Source organism: Haematobia irritans, chromosome 4 (assembly GCF_050003625.1).
Source record: "Haematobia irritans isolate KBUSLIRL chromosome 4, ASM5000362v1, whole genome shotgun sequence".
Taxonomy (NCBI): Eukaryota; Metazoa; Arthropoda; class Insecta; order Diptera; family Muscidae; genus Haematobia; species Haematobia irritans.
In genome coordinates this window covers 127,594,697-127,610,333 of record NC_134400.1, presented here as the reverse complement: position 1 = coordinate 127,610,333, position 15,637 = coordinate 127,594,697, and positions in this window count along the sequence as shown.

Sequence of the window (15,637 nt, the reverse complement as noted above, 5' to 3'; positions counted from 1 at the left end):
CATATTTAAGGAGATATGGGCAAAAGAAGTTTTTTGTATAAAAATTTCATTTTTTTAGGTTTTGGGTGGATTTTTCAATTTTTTGGGAGTGGTCACGAATTAAAGTCCTTTTCGCTCTAGGACGTTTAGTTTAGGAGATATGGGCAAAAAAGTTTTTCATATTTTTAGGTTTTGGGTGGATTTTTCAATTTTTTGGGAGTGGTCACGAAATAAAGTCCTTTTCGCTCTAGGACGCATATTTAAGGAGATATGGGCAAAAGAAGTTTTTCATATAAAAATTTCAATTTTTTTAGGTTTTGGGTGGATTTTTCAATTTTTTGGGGGTGGTCACGAATTAAAGTCCTTTTCGCTCTAGGACGCATATTTAAGGAGATATGGGCAAAAGAAGTTTTTCATATAAAAATTTATTTTTTTTAGGTTTTGGGCGGATTTTTCAATTTTTTGGGGGTGGTCACGAATTAAAGTCCTTTTCGCTCTAGGACGCATATTTAAGGAGATATGGGCAAAACAAGTTTTTCGTATAAAAATTTCAATTTTTTTAGGTTTTGGGTGGATTTTTCAATTTTTTGGGAGTGGTCACGAATTAAAGTCCTTTTCGCTCTAGGACGCTTAGTTTAGGAGATATGGGCAAAAGAAGTTTTTCATATAAAAATTTAAATTTTTTTAGGTTTTGGTTGGATTTTTCAATTTTTTGGGGGTGGTCACGAATTAAAGTCCTTTTCGCTCTAGGACGCATATTTAAGGAGATATGGGCAAACGAAGTTTTTCATATAAAAATTTATTTTTTTTAGGTTTTGGGTGGGTTTTTAAATTTTTTAGGGGTGGTCACGAATTAAAGTCCTTTTCGCTCTAGGACGCATATTTAAGGAAATATGGGCAAAAGAAGTTTTTCGTATACAAATTTTAATTTTTTTAGGTTTTGGGTGGATTTTTCAATTTTTTGGGGGTGGTCACGAATTAAAGTCCTTTTCGCTCTAGGACGCTTAGTTTAGGAGATATGGGCAAAAGAAGTTTTTCATATCAAAATTTTAATTTTTTTAGGTTTTTGGGTGGATTTTTCAATTTTTTGGGAGTGGTCACGAATTAAAGTCCTTTTCGCTCTAGGACGCTTAGTTTAGGAGATATGGGCAAAAGAAGTTTTTCATATAAAAATTTATTTTTTTTTAGGTTTTGGGAGGATTTTTCAATTTTTTGGGGGTGGTCACGAATTAAAGTCCTTTTCGCTCTAGGACGCATATTTAAGGAGATATGGGCAAAAGAAGTTTTTCATATAAAAATTTCAATTTTTTTAGGTTTTGGGTGGATTTTTCAATTTTTTGGGAGTGGTCACGAATTAAAGTTCTTTTCGCTCTAGGACGCTTAGTTTAGGAGATATGGGCAAAAGAAGTTTTTCATATAAAAATTTTAATTTTTTTAGGTTTTGGGTGGATTTTTCAATTTTTTGGGGGTGGTCACGAATTAAAGTCCTTTTCGCTCTAGGACGCATATTTAAGGAGATATGGGCAAAAGAAGTTTTTCATATAAAAATTTCAATTTTTTTAGGTTTTGGGTGGATTTTTCAATTTTTTGGGGGTGGTCACGAATTAAAGTCCTTTTCGCTCTAGGACGCTTAGTTTAGGAGATATGGGCAAAAGAAGTTTTTCATATAAAAATTTTAATTTTTTTAGATTTTGGGTGGATTTTTCAATATTTTGGGGGTGGTCACGAATTAAAGTCCTTTTCGCTCTAGGACACATATTTAAGGAGATATGGGCAAAAGAAGTTTTTCATATAAAAATTTCAATTTTTTTAGGTTTTGGATGGATTTTTCAATTTTTTGGGGGTGGTCACGAATTAAAGTCCTTTTCTCTCTAGGACGCTTAGTTTAGGAGATATGGGCAAAAGAAGTTTTTCATATAAAAATCTAAATTTTTTTAGATTTTGGGTGGATTTTTCAATATTTTGGGGGTGGTCACGAATTAAAGTCCTTTTCGCTCTAGGACGCTTAGTTAGGAGATATGGGCAAAAGAAGTTTTTCATATAAAAATTTTAATTTTTTAGGTTTTGGGTGGATTTTTCAATTTTTTGGGGGTGGTCACGAATTAAACTCCTTTTCGCTCTAGGACGCATATTTAAGGAGATATGGGCAAAAGAAGTTTTTCATATAGAAATTTCAATTTTTTTAGGTTTTGGGTGGAATTTTCAATTTTTTTGGGGGTGGTCACGAATTAAAGTCCTTTTCGCTCTAGGACGCTTAGTTTAGGAGATGTGGGCAAAAGAAGTTTTTCATATAAAAATTTAAATTTTTTTAGGTTTTGGGTGGATTTTTCAATTTTTTGGGGGTGGTCTCGAATTAAAGTCCTTTTCGCTCTAGGACGCATATTTAAGGAGATATGGGCAAAAGAAGTTTTTCGTATAAAAATTTCAATTTTTTTAGGTTTTGGGTGGATTTTTCAATTTTTTGGGAGTGGTCACGAATTAAAGTCCTTTTCGCTCTAGGACGCTTAGTTTAGGAGATATGGGCAAAAGAAATTTTTCATATAAAAATTTTATTTTTTTTAGGTTTTGGGTGGATTTTTCAATTTTTTGGGGGTGGTCACGAATTAAAGTCCTTTTCGCTCTAGGACGCATATTTAAGGAGATATGGGCAAAAGAAGTTTTTCATATAAAAATTTAAATTTTTTTAGGTTTTGGGTGGATTTTTCAATTTTTTTGGGGGTGGTCACGAATTAAAGTCCTTTTCGTTCTAGGACGCTTAGTTTAGGAGATATGGGCAAAAGAAGTTTTTCATATAAAAATTTAATTTTTTTTAGGTTTTTGGTGGATTTTTCAATTTTTTGGGGGTGGTCACGAATTAAAGTCCTTTTCGCTCTAGGACGCATATTTAAGGAGATATGGGCAAAAGAAGTTTTTCATATAAAATTTTAAATTTTTTTAGGTTTTGGGTGGATTTTTCAATATTTTGGGGGTGGTCACGAATTAAAGTTCTTTTCGCTCTAGGACGCTTAGTTTAGGAGATATGGGCAAAAGAAGTTTTTCATATAAAAATTTATTTTTTTTTTTAGGTTTTGGGTGGATTTTTCAATTTTTTGGGAGTGGTCACGAATTAAAGTCCTTTTCGTTCTAGGACGCTTAGTTTAGGAGATATGGGCAAAAGAAGTTTTTCATATAAAAATTTCAATTTTTTTAGGTTTTGGGTGGATTTTTCAATTTTTTGAGGGTGGTCACGAATTAAAGTCCTCTTCGCTCTAGGACGCTTAGTTTAGGCGATATGGGCAAAATAAGTTTTTCATATAAAAAGTTAAATTTTTTTAGGTTTTGGGTGGATTTCTCAATTTTTTGGGGGTGGTCACGAATTAAAGTCCTTTTCGCTCTAGGACGCATATTTAAGGAGATATGGGCAAAAGAAGTTTTTCATATAAAATTTTAAATTTTTTTAGGTTTTGGGTGGATTTTTCAATATTTTGGGGGTGGTCACGAATTAAAGTTCTTTTCGCTCTAGGACGCTTAGTTTAGGAGATATGGGCAAAAGAAGTTTTTCATATAAAAATTTATTTTTTTTTTTAGGTTTTGGGTGGATTTTTCAATTTTTTGGGAGTGGTCACGAATTAAAGTCCTTTTCGCTCTAGGACGCTTAGTTTAGGAGATATGGGCAAAAGAAGTTTTTCATATAAAAATTTTAATTTTTTTAGGTTTTTGGGTGGATTTTTAAATTTTTTGGGGGTGGTCACGAATTAAAGTCCTTTTCGCTCTAGGACGCATATTTAAGGAGATATGGGCAAAAGAAGTTTTTCATATAAAAATTTCAATTTTTTTAGGTTTTGGGTGGATTTTTCAATTTTTGAGGGTGGTCACGAATTAAAGTCCTTTTCTCTCTAGGACGCTTAGTTTAGGAGATATGGGCAAAAGAAGTTTTTCATATAAAAATTTAAATTTTTTTAGGTTTTGGGTGGATTTTTCAATTTTTTGAGGGTGGTCACGAATTAAAGTCCTTTTCGCTCTAGGACGCTTAGTTTAGGAGATATGGGGAAAAGAAGTTTTTCATATAAAAATTTAATTTTTTTTAGGTTTTGGGTGGATTTTTAAATTTTTTGGGGGTGGTCACGAATTAAAGTCCTTTTCGCTCTAGGGCGCTTAGTTTAGGAGATATGGGCAAAAGAAGTTTTTCATATACAAATTTCAATTTTTTTAGGTTTTGGGTGGATTTTTCAATTTTTTGGGGGTGGTCACGAATTAAAGTCCTTTTCGCTCTAGGACGCATATTTAAGGAGATATGGGCAAAATAAGTTTTTCATATAAAAATTAAAATTTTTTTAGGTTTTGGGTGGATTTTTCCTTTTTCCTTTTCGCTCTAGGATGCTTAGTTTAGGAGATATGGGCAAAAGAAGTTTTTCATATAAAAATTTAAATTTTTTTAGGTTTTGGGTGGATTTTTAAATTTTTTGGGGGTGGTCACAAATTAAAGTCCTTTTCGCTCCAGGACGCATATTTAAGGAGATATGGGCAAAAGAAGTTTTTCATATAAAAATTGCAATTTTTTTAGGTTTTGGGTGGATTTTTAAATTTTTTGGCGGTGGTCAAAAGAAGTTTTTCATACAAAAATTGCAATTTTTTTAGGTTTTGGGTGGATTTTTCAATTTTTTGAAGGTGGTCACGAATTAAAGTCCTTTTCGCTCTAGGACGCTTAGTTTAGGAGATATGGGCAAAAGAAGTTTTTATATAAAAATTTAAATTTTTTTAGGTTTTGGGTGGATTTTTAAATTTTTTGGGGGTGGTCACGAATTAAAGTCCTTTTCGCTCTAGGACGCTTAGTTTAGGAGATATGGGCAAAAGAAGTTTTTCATATAAAAATTTAAATTTTTTTAGGTTTTGGGTGGATTTTTCAATTTTTTGGGGGTGGTCACGAATTAAAGTCCTTTTCGCTCTAGGACGCATATTTAAGGAGATATGGACAAAAGAAGTTTTTCATATAAAAATTTCAATTTTTTGGGGTTTTCGGTGGATTTCTCAATTTTTTGAGGGTGGTCACGAATTAAAGTCCTTTTTGCTCTAGGACGCCTAGTTTAGGAGATATGGGCAAAAGAAGTTTTTCATATAAAAATTTCAATTTTTTTAGGTTTTGGGTGGATTTCTCAATTTTTTGGGGGTGGTCACGAATTAAAGTCCTTTTCGCTCTAGGACGCATATTTAAGGAGATATGGGCAAAAGAAGTTTTTCATATAAAAATTTCAATTTTTTTAGGTTTTGGGTGGATTTTTAAAGTTTTTAGGGGTGGTCACGAATTAAAGTCCTTTTCGCTCTAGGACGCATATTTAAGGAGATATGGGCAAAAGAAGTTTTTCATATAAAAATTTCAATTTTTTTAGGTTTTGGGTGGATTTTTCAATTTTTTGGGGGTGGTCACGAATTAAAGTCCTTTTCGCTCTAGGACGCTTAGTTTAGGAGATATGGGCAAAAGAAGTTTTTCATATAAAATTTAAATTTTTTTAGGTTTTGGGTGGATTTTTCAATTTTTTGGGAGTGGTCACGAATTAAAGTCCTTTTCGCTCTAGGACGCTTAGTTTAGGAGATATGGGCAAAAGAAGTTTTTCATATCAAAATTTTAATTTTTTTAGGTTTTGGGTGGATTTTTCAATTTTTTGGGAGTGGTCACGAATTAAAGTCCTTTTCGCTCTAGGACGCATATTTAAGGAGATATGGGCAAACGAAGTTTTTCATATAAAAATTTCAATTTTTTTTAGGTTTTGGGTGGATTTTTCAATTTTTTGGGGGTGGTCACGAATTAAAGTCCTCTTCGCTCTAGGACGCTTAGTTTAGGAGATATGGGCAAAAGAAGGTTTTCATATAAAAATTTAAATTTTTTTAGATTTTGGGTGGATTTTTCAATTTTTTGGGAGTGGTCACGAATTAAAGTCCTTTTCGCTCTAGGACGCTTAGTTTAGGAGATATGGGCAAAAGAAGTTTTTCATATAAAAATTTATTTTTTTTTTTAGGTTTTGGGTGGATTTTTCAATTTTTTGGGGGTGGTCACGAATTAAAGTCCTTTTCGCTCTAGGACGCATATTTAAGGAGATATGGGCAAAAGAAGTTTTTCGTATAAAAATTTCAATTTTTTTAGGTTTTGGGTGGATTTTGCAATTTTTTGGGGGTGGTCACGAATTAAAGTCCTTTTCGCTCTAGGACGCATATTTAAGGAGATATGGGCAAAAGAAGTTTTTCATATAAAAATTAAAATTTTTTTAGGTTTTGGGTGGAATTTTCAATTTTTTGAGGGTGGTCATGAATTAAAGTCCTTTTCGCTCTAGGACGCTTAGTTTAGGAGATATGGGCAAAAGAAGTTTTTCATATAAAAATTTAAATTTTTTTAGGTTTTGGGTGGATTTTTCAATTTTTTGGGGGTGGTCACGAATTAAAGTCCTTTTAGCTCTAGGACGCTTAGTTTAGGAGATATGGGCAAAAGAAGTTTTTCATATAAAAATTTCGATTTTTTTAGGTTTTGGGTGGATTTTTCAATTTTTTGGGGGTGGTCACGAATTAAAGTCCTTTTCGCTCTAGGACGATTAGTTTAGGAGATATGGGCAAAAGAAGTTTTTCATATAAAAATTTCAATTTTTTTAGGTTTTGGGTGGATTTTTCAATTTTTTGGGGGTGGTCACGAATTAAAGTCCTTTTCGCTCTAGGACGCATATTTAAGGAGATATGGGCAAAAGAAGTTTTTCATATAAAAATTAAAATTTTTTTAGGTTTTGGGTGGATTTTTAAATTTTTTGGCGGTGGTCACGAATTAAAGTCCTTTTCGCTCTAGGACGCTTAGTTTAGGAGATATGGGCAAAAGAAGTTTTTCATATAAAAATTTCAATTTTTTTAGGTTTTGGGTGGATTTTTCAATTTTTTGGGGGTGGTCACGAATTAAAGTCCTTTTAGCTCTAGGACGCTTAGTTTAGGAGATATGGGCAAAAGAAGTTCTTCATAAAAAATTGCAATTTTTTTAGGTTTTGGGTGGATTTTTAAATTTTTTGGCGGTGGTCACGAATTAAAGTCCTTTTCGCTCTAGGACGCTTAGTTTAGGAGATATGGGCAAAAGAAGTTTTTCATATAAAAATTTCGATTTTTTTAGGTTTTGGGTGGATTTTTCAATTTTTTGGGGGTGGTCACGAATTAAAGTCCTTTTCGCTCTAGGACGATTAGTTTAGGAGATATGGGCAAAAGAAGTTTTTCATATAAAAATTTCAATTTTTTTAGGTTTTGGGTGGATTTTTCAATTTTTTGGGGGTGGTCACGAATTAAAGTCCTTTTCGCTCTAGGACGCATATTTAAGGAGATATGGGCAAAAGAAGTTTTTCGTATAAAAATTTCAATTTTTTAGGTTTTGGGTGGATTTTTCAATTTTTTGGGAGTGGTCACGAATTAAAGTCCTTTTCGCTCTAGGACGCTTAGTTTAGGAGATATGGGCAAAAGAAATTTTTCATATAAAAATTTTAATTTTTTTAGGTTTTGGGTGGATTTTTCAATTTTTTGGGGGTGGTCACGAATTAAAGTCCTTTTCGCTCTAGGACGCATATTTAAGGAGATATGGACAAAAGAAGTTTTTCATATAAAAATTAAAATTTTTTTAGGTTTTGGGTGGATTTTTCAATTTTTTTGGGGGTGGTCACGAATTAAAGTCCTTTTCGTTCTAGGACGCTTAGTTTAGGAGATATGGGCAAAAGAAGTTTTTCATATAAAAATTAAATTTTTTTAGGTTTTTGGTGGATGTTTCAATTTTTTGGGGGTGGTCACGAATTAAAGTCCTTTTCGCTCTAGGACGCATATTTAAGGAGATATGGGCAAAAGAAGTTTTTCATATAAAAATTTCAATTTTTTTAGGTTTTGGGTGGATTTTTCAATTTTTTGAGGGTGGTCACGAATTAAAGTCCTCTTCGCTCTAGGACGCTTAGTTTAGGCGATATGGGCAAAATAAGTTTTTCATATAAAAATTTCAATTTTTTTAGGTTTTGGGTGGATTTCTCAATTTTTTGGGGGTGGTCACGAATTAAAGTCCTTTTCGCTCTAGGACGCATATTTAAGGAGATATGGGCAAAAGAAGTTTTTCATATAAAATTTTCAATTTTTTTAGGTTTTGGGTGGATTTTTCAATATTTTGGGGGTGGTCACGAATTAAAGTTCTTTTCGCTCTAGGACGCTTAGTTTAGGAGATATGGGCAAAAGAAGTTTTTCATATAAAAATTTATTTTTTTTTTAGGTTTTGGGTGGATTTTTCAATTTTTTGGGAGTGGTCACGAATTAAAGTCCTTTTCGCTCTAGGACGCTTAGTTTAGGAGATATGGGCAAAAGAAGTTTTTCATATAAAAATTTTATTTTTTTTAGGTTTTTGGGTGGATTTTTAAATTTTTTGGGGGTGGTCACGAAGTAAAGTCCTTTTCGCTCTAGGACGCATATTTAAGGAGATATGGGCAAAAGAAGTTTTTCATATAAAAATTTCAATTTTTTTAGGTTTTGGGTGGATTTTTCAATTTTTTGAGGGTGGTCACGAATTAAAGTCCTTTTCTCTCTAGGACGCTTAGTTTAGGAGATATGGGCAAAAGAAGTTTTTCATATAAAAATTTAAATTTTTTTAGGTTTTGGGTGGATTTTTCAATTTTTGAGGGTGGTCACGAATTAAAGTCCTTTTCGCTCTAGGACGCTTAGTTTAGGAGATATGGGCAAAAGAAGTTTTTCATATAAAAATTTAATTTTTTTTAGGTTTTGGGTGGATTTTTAAATTTTTTGGGGGTGGTCACGAATTAAAGTCCTTTTCGCTCTAGGGCGCTTAGTTTAGGAGATATGGGCAAAAGAAGTTTTTCATATACAAATTTCAATTTTTTTAGGTTTTGGGTGGTTTTTTCAATTTTTTGGGGGTGGTCACGAATTAAAGTCCTTTTCGCTCTAGGACGCATATTTAAGGAGATATGGGCAAAAGAAGTTTTTCATATAAAAATTAAAATTTTTTTAGGTTTTGGGTGGAATTTTCAATTTTTTGAGGGTGGTCATGAATTAAAGTCCTTTTCGCTCTAGGACGCTTAGTTTAGGAGATATGGGCAAAAGAAGTTTTTCATATAAAAATTTAAATTTTTTTAGGTTTTGGGTGGATTTTTCAATTTTTTGGGGGTGGTCACGAATTAAAGTCCTTTTAGCTCTAGGACGCATATTTAAGGAGATATGGGCAAAAGAAGTTCTTCATAAAAAATTGCAATTTTTTTAGGTTTTGGGTGGATTTTTAAATTTTTTGGCGGTGGTCACGAATTAAAGTCCTTTTCGCTCTAGGACGCTTAGTTTAGGAGATATGGGCAAAAGAAGTTTTTCATATAAAAATTTCGATTTTTTTAGGTTTTGGGTGGATTTTTCAATTTTTTGGGGGTGGTCACGAATTAAAGTCCTTTTCGCTCTAGGACGATTAGTTTAGGAGATATGGGCAAAAGAAGTTTTTCATATAAAAATTTCAATTTTTTTAGGTTTTGGGTGGATTTTTCAATTTTTTGGGGGTGGTCACGAATTAAAGTCCTTTTCGCTCTAGGACGCATATTTAAGGAGATATGGGCAAAAGAAGTTTTTCGTATAAAAATTTCAATTTTTTAGGTTTTGGGTGGATTTTTCAATTTTTTGGGAGTGGTCACGAATTAAAGTCCTTTTCGCTCTAGGACGCTTAGTTTAGGAGATATGGGCAAAAGAAATTTTTCATATAAAAATTTTAATTTTTTTAGGTTTTGGGTGGATTTTTCAATTTTTTGGGGGTGGTCACGAATTAAAGTCCTTTTCGCTCTAGGACGCATATTTAAGGAGATATGGGCAAAAGAAGTTTTTCATATAAAAATTAAAATTTTTTTAGGTTTTGGGTGGATTTTTCAATTTTTTTGGGGGTGGTCACGAATTAAAGTCCTTTTCGTTCTAGGACGCTTAGTTTAGGAGATATGGGCAAAAGAAGTTTTTCATATAAAAATTTAATTTTTTTTAGGTTTTTGGTGGATGTTTCAATTTTTTGGGGGTGGTCACGAATTAAAGTCCTTTTCGCTCTAGGACGCATATTTAAGGAGATATGGGCAAAAGAAGTTTTTCATATAAAAATTTCAATTTTTTTAGGTTTTGGGTGGATTTTTCAATTTTTTGAGGGTGGTCACGAATTAAAGTCCTCTTCGCTCTAGGACGCTTAGTTTAGGCGATATGGGCAAAATAAGTTTTTCATATAAAAATTTCAATTTTTTTAGGTTTTGGGTGGATTTCTCAATTTTTTGGGGGTGGTCACGAATTAAAGTCCTTTTCGCTCTAGGACGCATATTTAAGGAGATATGGGCAAAAGAAGTTTTTCATATAAAATTTTCAATTTTTTTAGGTTTTGGGTGGATTTTTCAATATTTTGGGGGTGGTCACGAATTAAAGTTCTTTTCGCTCTAGGACGCTTAGTTTAGGAGATATGGGCAAAAGAAGTTTTTCATATAAAAATCTATTTTTTTTTTAGGTTTTGGGTGGATTTTTCAATTTTTTGGGAGTGGTCACGAATTAAAGTCCTTTTCGCTCTAGGACGCTTAGTTTAGGAGATATGGGCAAAAGAAGTTTTTCATATAAAAATTTTATTTTTTTTAGGTTTTTGGGTGGATTTTTAAATTTTTTGGGGGTGGTCACGAAGTAAAGTCCTTTTCGCTCTAGGACGCATATTTAAGGAGATATGGGCAAAAGAAGTTTTTCATATAAAAATTTCAATTTTTTTAGGTTTTGGGTGGATTTTTCAATTTTTTGAGGGTGGTCACGAATTAAAGTCCTTTTCTCTCTAGGACGCTTAGTTTAGGAGATATGGGCAAAAGAAGTTTTTCATATAAAAATTTAAATTTTTTTAGGTTTTGGGTGGATTTTTCAATTTTTGAGGGTGGTCACGAATTAAAGTCCTTTTCGCTCTAGGACGCTTAGTTTAGGAGATATGGGCAAAAGAAGTTTTTCATATAAAAATTTAATTTTTTTTAGGTTTTGGGTGGATTTTTAAATTTTTTGGGGGTGGTCACGAATTAAAGTCCTTTTCGCTCTAGGGCGCTTAGTTTAGGAGATATGGGCAAAAGAAGTTTTTCATATACAAATTTCAATTTTTTTAGGTTTTGGGTGGTTTTTTCAATTTTTTGGGGGTGGTCACGAATTAAAGTCCTTTTCGCTCTAGGACGCATATTTAAGGAGATATGGGCAAAAGAAGTTTTTCATATAAAAATTTCAATTTTTTTAGGTTTTGGGTGGATTTTTCAATTTTTTGGGGGTGGTCACGAATTAAAGTCCTTTTCGCTCTAGGACGCATATTTAAGGAGATATGGGCAAAAGAAGTTTTTCATATAAAAATTAAAATTTTTTTAGGTTTTGGGTGGATTTTTCAATTTTTTGAGGGTGGTCACGAATTAAAGTCCTTTTCGCTCTAGGACGCTTAGTTTAGGAGATATGGGGAAAAGAAGTTTTTCATATAAAAATTTAAATTTTATTAGGTTTTGGGTGGATTTTTAAATTTTTTGGGGGTGGTCACGAATTAAAGTCCTTTTCGCTCCAGGACGCATATTTAAGGAGATATGGGCAAAAGAAGTTTTTCATATAAAAGATGCAATTTTTTTAGGTTTTGGGTGGATTTTTAAATTTTTTGGCGGTGGTCAAAAGAAGTTTTTCATATAAAAATTGCAATTTTTTTAGGTTTTGGGTGGATTTTTCAATTTTTTGAAGGTGGTCACGAATTAAAGTCCTTTTCGCTCTAGGACGCTTAGTTTAGGAGATATGGGCAAAAGAAGTTTTTATATAAAAATTTAAATTTTTTTAGGTTTTGGGTGGACTTTTAAATTTTTTGGGGGTGGTCACGAATTAAAGTCCTTTTCGCTCTAGGACGCTTAGTTTAGGAGATATGGGCAAAAGAAGTTTTTCATATAAAAATTTAAATTTTTTTAGGTTTTGGGTGGATTTTTCAATTTTTTGGGGGTGGTCACGAATTAAAGTCCTTTTCGCTCTAGGACGCATATTTAAGGAGATATGGACAAAAGAAGTTTTTCATATAAAAATTTCAATTTTTTGGGGTTTTCGGTGGATTTTTCAATTTTTTGAGGGTGGTCACGAATTAAAGTCCTTTTTGCTCTAGGACGCTTAGTTTAGGAGATATGGGCAAAAGAAGTTTTTCATATAAAAATTTAAATTTTTTTAGGTTTTGGGTGGATTTCTCAATTTTTTGGGGGTGGTCACGAATTAAAGTCCTTTTCGCTCTAGGACGCATATTTAAGGAGATATGGGCAAAAGAAGTTTTTCATATAAAAATTTCAATTTTTTTAGGTTTTGGGTGGATTTTTCAAGTTTTTAGGGGTGGTCACGAATTAAAGTCCTTTTCGCTCTAGGACGCATATTTAAGGAGATATGGGCAAAAGAAGTTTTTCATATAAAAATTTCAATTTTTTTAGGTTTTGGGTGGATTTTTCAATTTTTTGGGGGTGGTCACGAATTAAAGTCCTTTTCGCTCTAGGACGCTTAGTTTAGGAGATATGGGCAAAAGAAGTTTTTCATATAAAATTTAAATTTTTTTAGGTTTTGGGTGGATTTTTCAATTTTTTGGGAGTGGTCACGAATTAAAGTCCTTTTCGCTCTAGGACGCTTAGTTTAGGAGATATGGGCAAAAGAAGTTTTTCATATCAAAATTTTAATTTTTTTAGGTTTTGGGTGGATTTTTCAATTTTTTGGGAGTGGTCACGAATTAAAGTCCTTTTCGCTCTAGGACGCATATTTAAGGAGATATGGGCAAACGAAGTTTTTCATATAAAAATTTCAATTTTTTTAGGTTTTGGGTGGATTTTTCAATTTTTTGGGTGTGGTCACGAATTAAAGTCCTCTTCGCTCTAGGACGCTTAGTTTAGGAGATATGGGCAAAAGAAGGTTTTCATATAAAAATTTAATTTTTTTTAGATTTTGGGTGGATTTTTCAATATTTTGGGGGTGGTCACGAATTAAAGTCCTTTACGCTCTAGGACGCTTAGTTTAGGAGATATGGGCAAAAGAAGTTTTTCATATAAAAATTTATTTTTTTTTTAGGTTTTGGGTGGATTTTTCAATTTTTTGGGGGTGGTCACGAATTAAAGTCCTTTTCGCTCTAGGACGCATATTTAAGGAGATATGGGCAAAAGAAGTTTTTCGTATAAAAATTTCAATTTTTTTAGGTTTTGGGTGGATTTTTCAATTTTTTGGGGGTGGTCACGAATTAAAGTCCTTTTCGCTCTAGGACGCATATTTAAGGAGATATGGGCAAAAGAAGTTTTTCATATAAAAATTCATTTTTTTTAGGTTTTGGGTGGATTTTTCAATTTTTTGGGGTGATCACGAATTAAAGTCCTTTTCGCTCTAGGACGCATATTTAAGGAGATATGGGCAAAAGAAGTTTTTCATATAAAAATTTTAATTTTTTTAGGTTTTGGGTGGATTTTTAAATTTTTTGGGGGTGGTCACGAATTAAAGTCCTTTTAGCTCTAGGACGCATATTTAAGGAGATATGGGCAAAAGAAGTTTTTCATATAAAAATTAAAATTTTTTTAGGTTTTGGGTGGATTTTTCAATTTTTTGAGGGTGGTCACGAATTAAAGTCCTTTTCGCTCTAGGACGCTTAGTTTAGGAGATATGGGCAAAAGAAGTTTTTCATATAAAAATTTAAATTTTTTTAGGTTTTGGGTGGATTTTTAAATTTTTTGGGGGTGGTCACGAATTAAAGTCCTTTTAGCTCTAGGACGCATATTTAAGGAGATATGGGCAAAAGAAGTTCTTCATAAAAAATTGCAATTTTTTTAGGTTTTGGGTGGATTTTTAAATTTTTTGGCGGTGGTCACGAATTAAAGTCCTTTTCGCTCTAGGACGCTTAGTTTAGGAGATATGGGCAAAAGAAGTTTTTCATATAAAAATTTCGATTTTTTTAGGTTTTGGGTGGATTTTTCAATTTTTTGGGGGTGGTCACGAATTAAAGTCCTTTTCGCTCCAGTACGCATATTTAAGGAGATATGGACAAAAGAAGTTTTTCATATAAAAATTTCAATTTTTTTAGGTTTTGGGTGGATTTTTCAAGTTTTTAGGGGTGGTCACGAATTAAAGTCCTTTTCGCTCTAGGACGCTTAGTTTAGGAGATATGGGCAAAAGAAGTGTTTCATATAAAAATTTAAATTTTTTTAGGTTTTGGGTGGATTTTTCAATTTTTTGAGGGTGGTCACGAATTAAAGTCCTTTTCGCTCTAGGACGTTTAGTTTAGGAGATATGGGCAAAAGAGGTTTTTCATATAAAAATTTCAATTTTTTTAGGTTTTGGGTGGATTTTTCAATTTTTTGGGGGTGGTCACGAATTAAAGTCCTTTTCGCTCTAGGACGCATATTTAAGGAGATATGGGCAAAAGAAGTTTTTCATATAAAAATGTAAATTTTTTTAGGTTTTGGGTGGATTTTTCAATTTTTTGAGGGTGGTCACGAATTAAAGTCCTTTTCGCTCAAGGACGCTTAGTTTAGGAGATATGGGCAAAAGAAGTTTTTCATATAAAAATTTAAATTTTTTTAGGTTTTGGGTGGATTTTTAAATTTTTTGGGGGTGGTCACGAATTAAAGTCCTTTTCGCTCTAGGACGCATATTTAAGGAGATATGGGCAAAAGAAGTTTTTCATATTAAAATTGAAATTTTTTTAGGATTTGGGTGGATTTTTAAATTTTTTGGCGGTGGTCAAAAGAAGTTTTTCATATAAAAATTGCAATTTTTTTAGGTTTTGGGTGGATTTTTCAATTTTTTGAGGGTGGTCACGAATTAAAGTCCTTTTCGCTCTAGGACGCTTAGTTTAGGAGATATGGGCAAAAGAAGTTTTTCATATAAAAATTTAAATTTTTTTAGGTTTTGGGTGGATTTTTAAATTTTTTGGGGGTGGTCACGAATTAAAGTCCTTTTCGCTCTAGGACGCTTAGTTTAGGAGATATGGGCAAAAGAAGTTTTTCATATAAAAATTTAAATTTTTTTAGGTTTTGGGTGGATTTTTCAATTTTTTGGGGGTGGTCACGAATTAAAGTCCTTTTCGCTCTAGGACGCATATTTAAGGAGATATGGGCAAAAGAAGTTTTTCATATAAAAATTTCAATTTTTTTAGGTTTTGGGTGGATTTTTCAATTTTTTGAGGGTGGTCACGAATTAAAGTCCTTTTCGCTCTAGGACGCTTAGTTTAGGAGATATGGGCAAAAGAAGTTTTTCATATAAAAATTTCAATTTTTTTAGGTTTTGGGTGGATTTCTCAATTTTTTGGGGGTGGTCACGAATTAAAGTCCTTTTCGCTCTAGGACGCATATTTAAGGAGATATGGGCAAAAGAAGTTTTTCATATAAAAATTTCAATTTTTTTAGGTTTTGGGTGGATTTTTCAATATTTTGGGGGTGGTCACGAATTAAAGTCCTTTTCGCTCTAGGACGCATATTTAAGGAGATATGGGCAAAAGAAGTTTTTCATATAAAAATTTCAATTTTTTTAAGTTTTGGGTGGATTTTTCAATTTTTTGGGGGTGGTCACGAATTAAAGTCCTTTTCGCTCTAGGACGCTTAGTTTAGGAGATATGGGCAAAAGAAGTTTTTCATATAAAAATTTTAATTTTTTTAGGTTTTGGGTGGATTTTTCAATT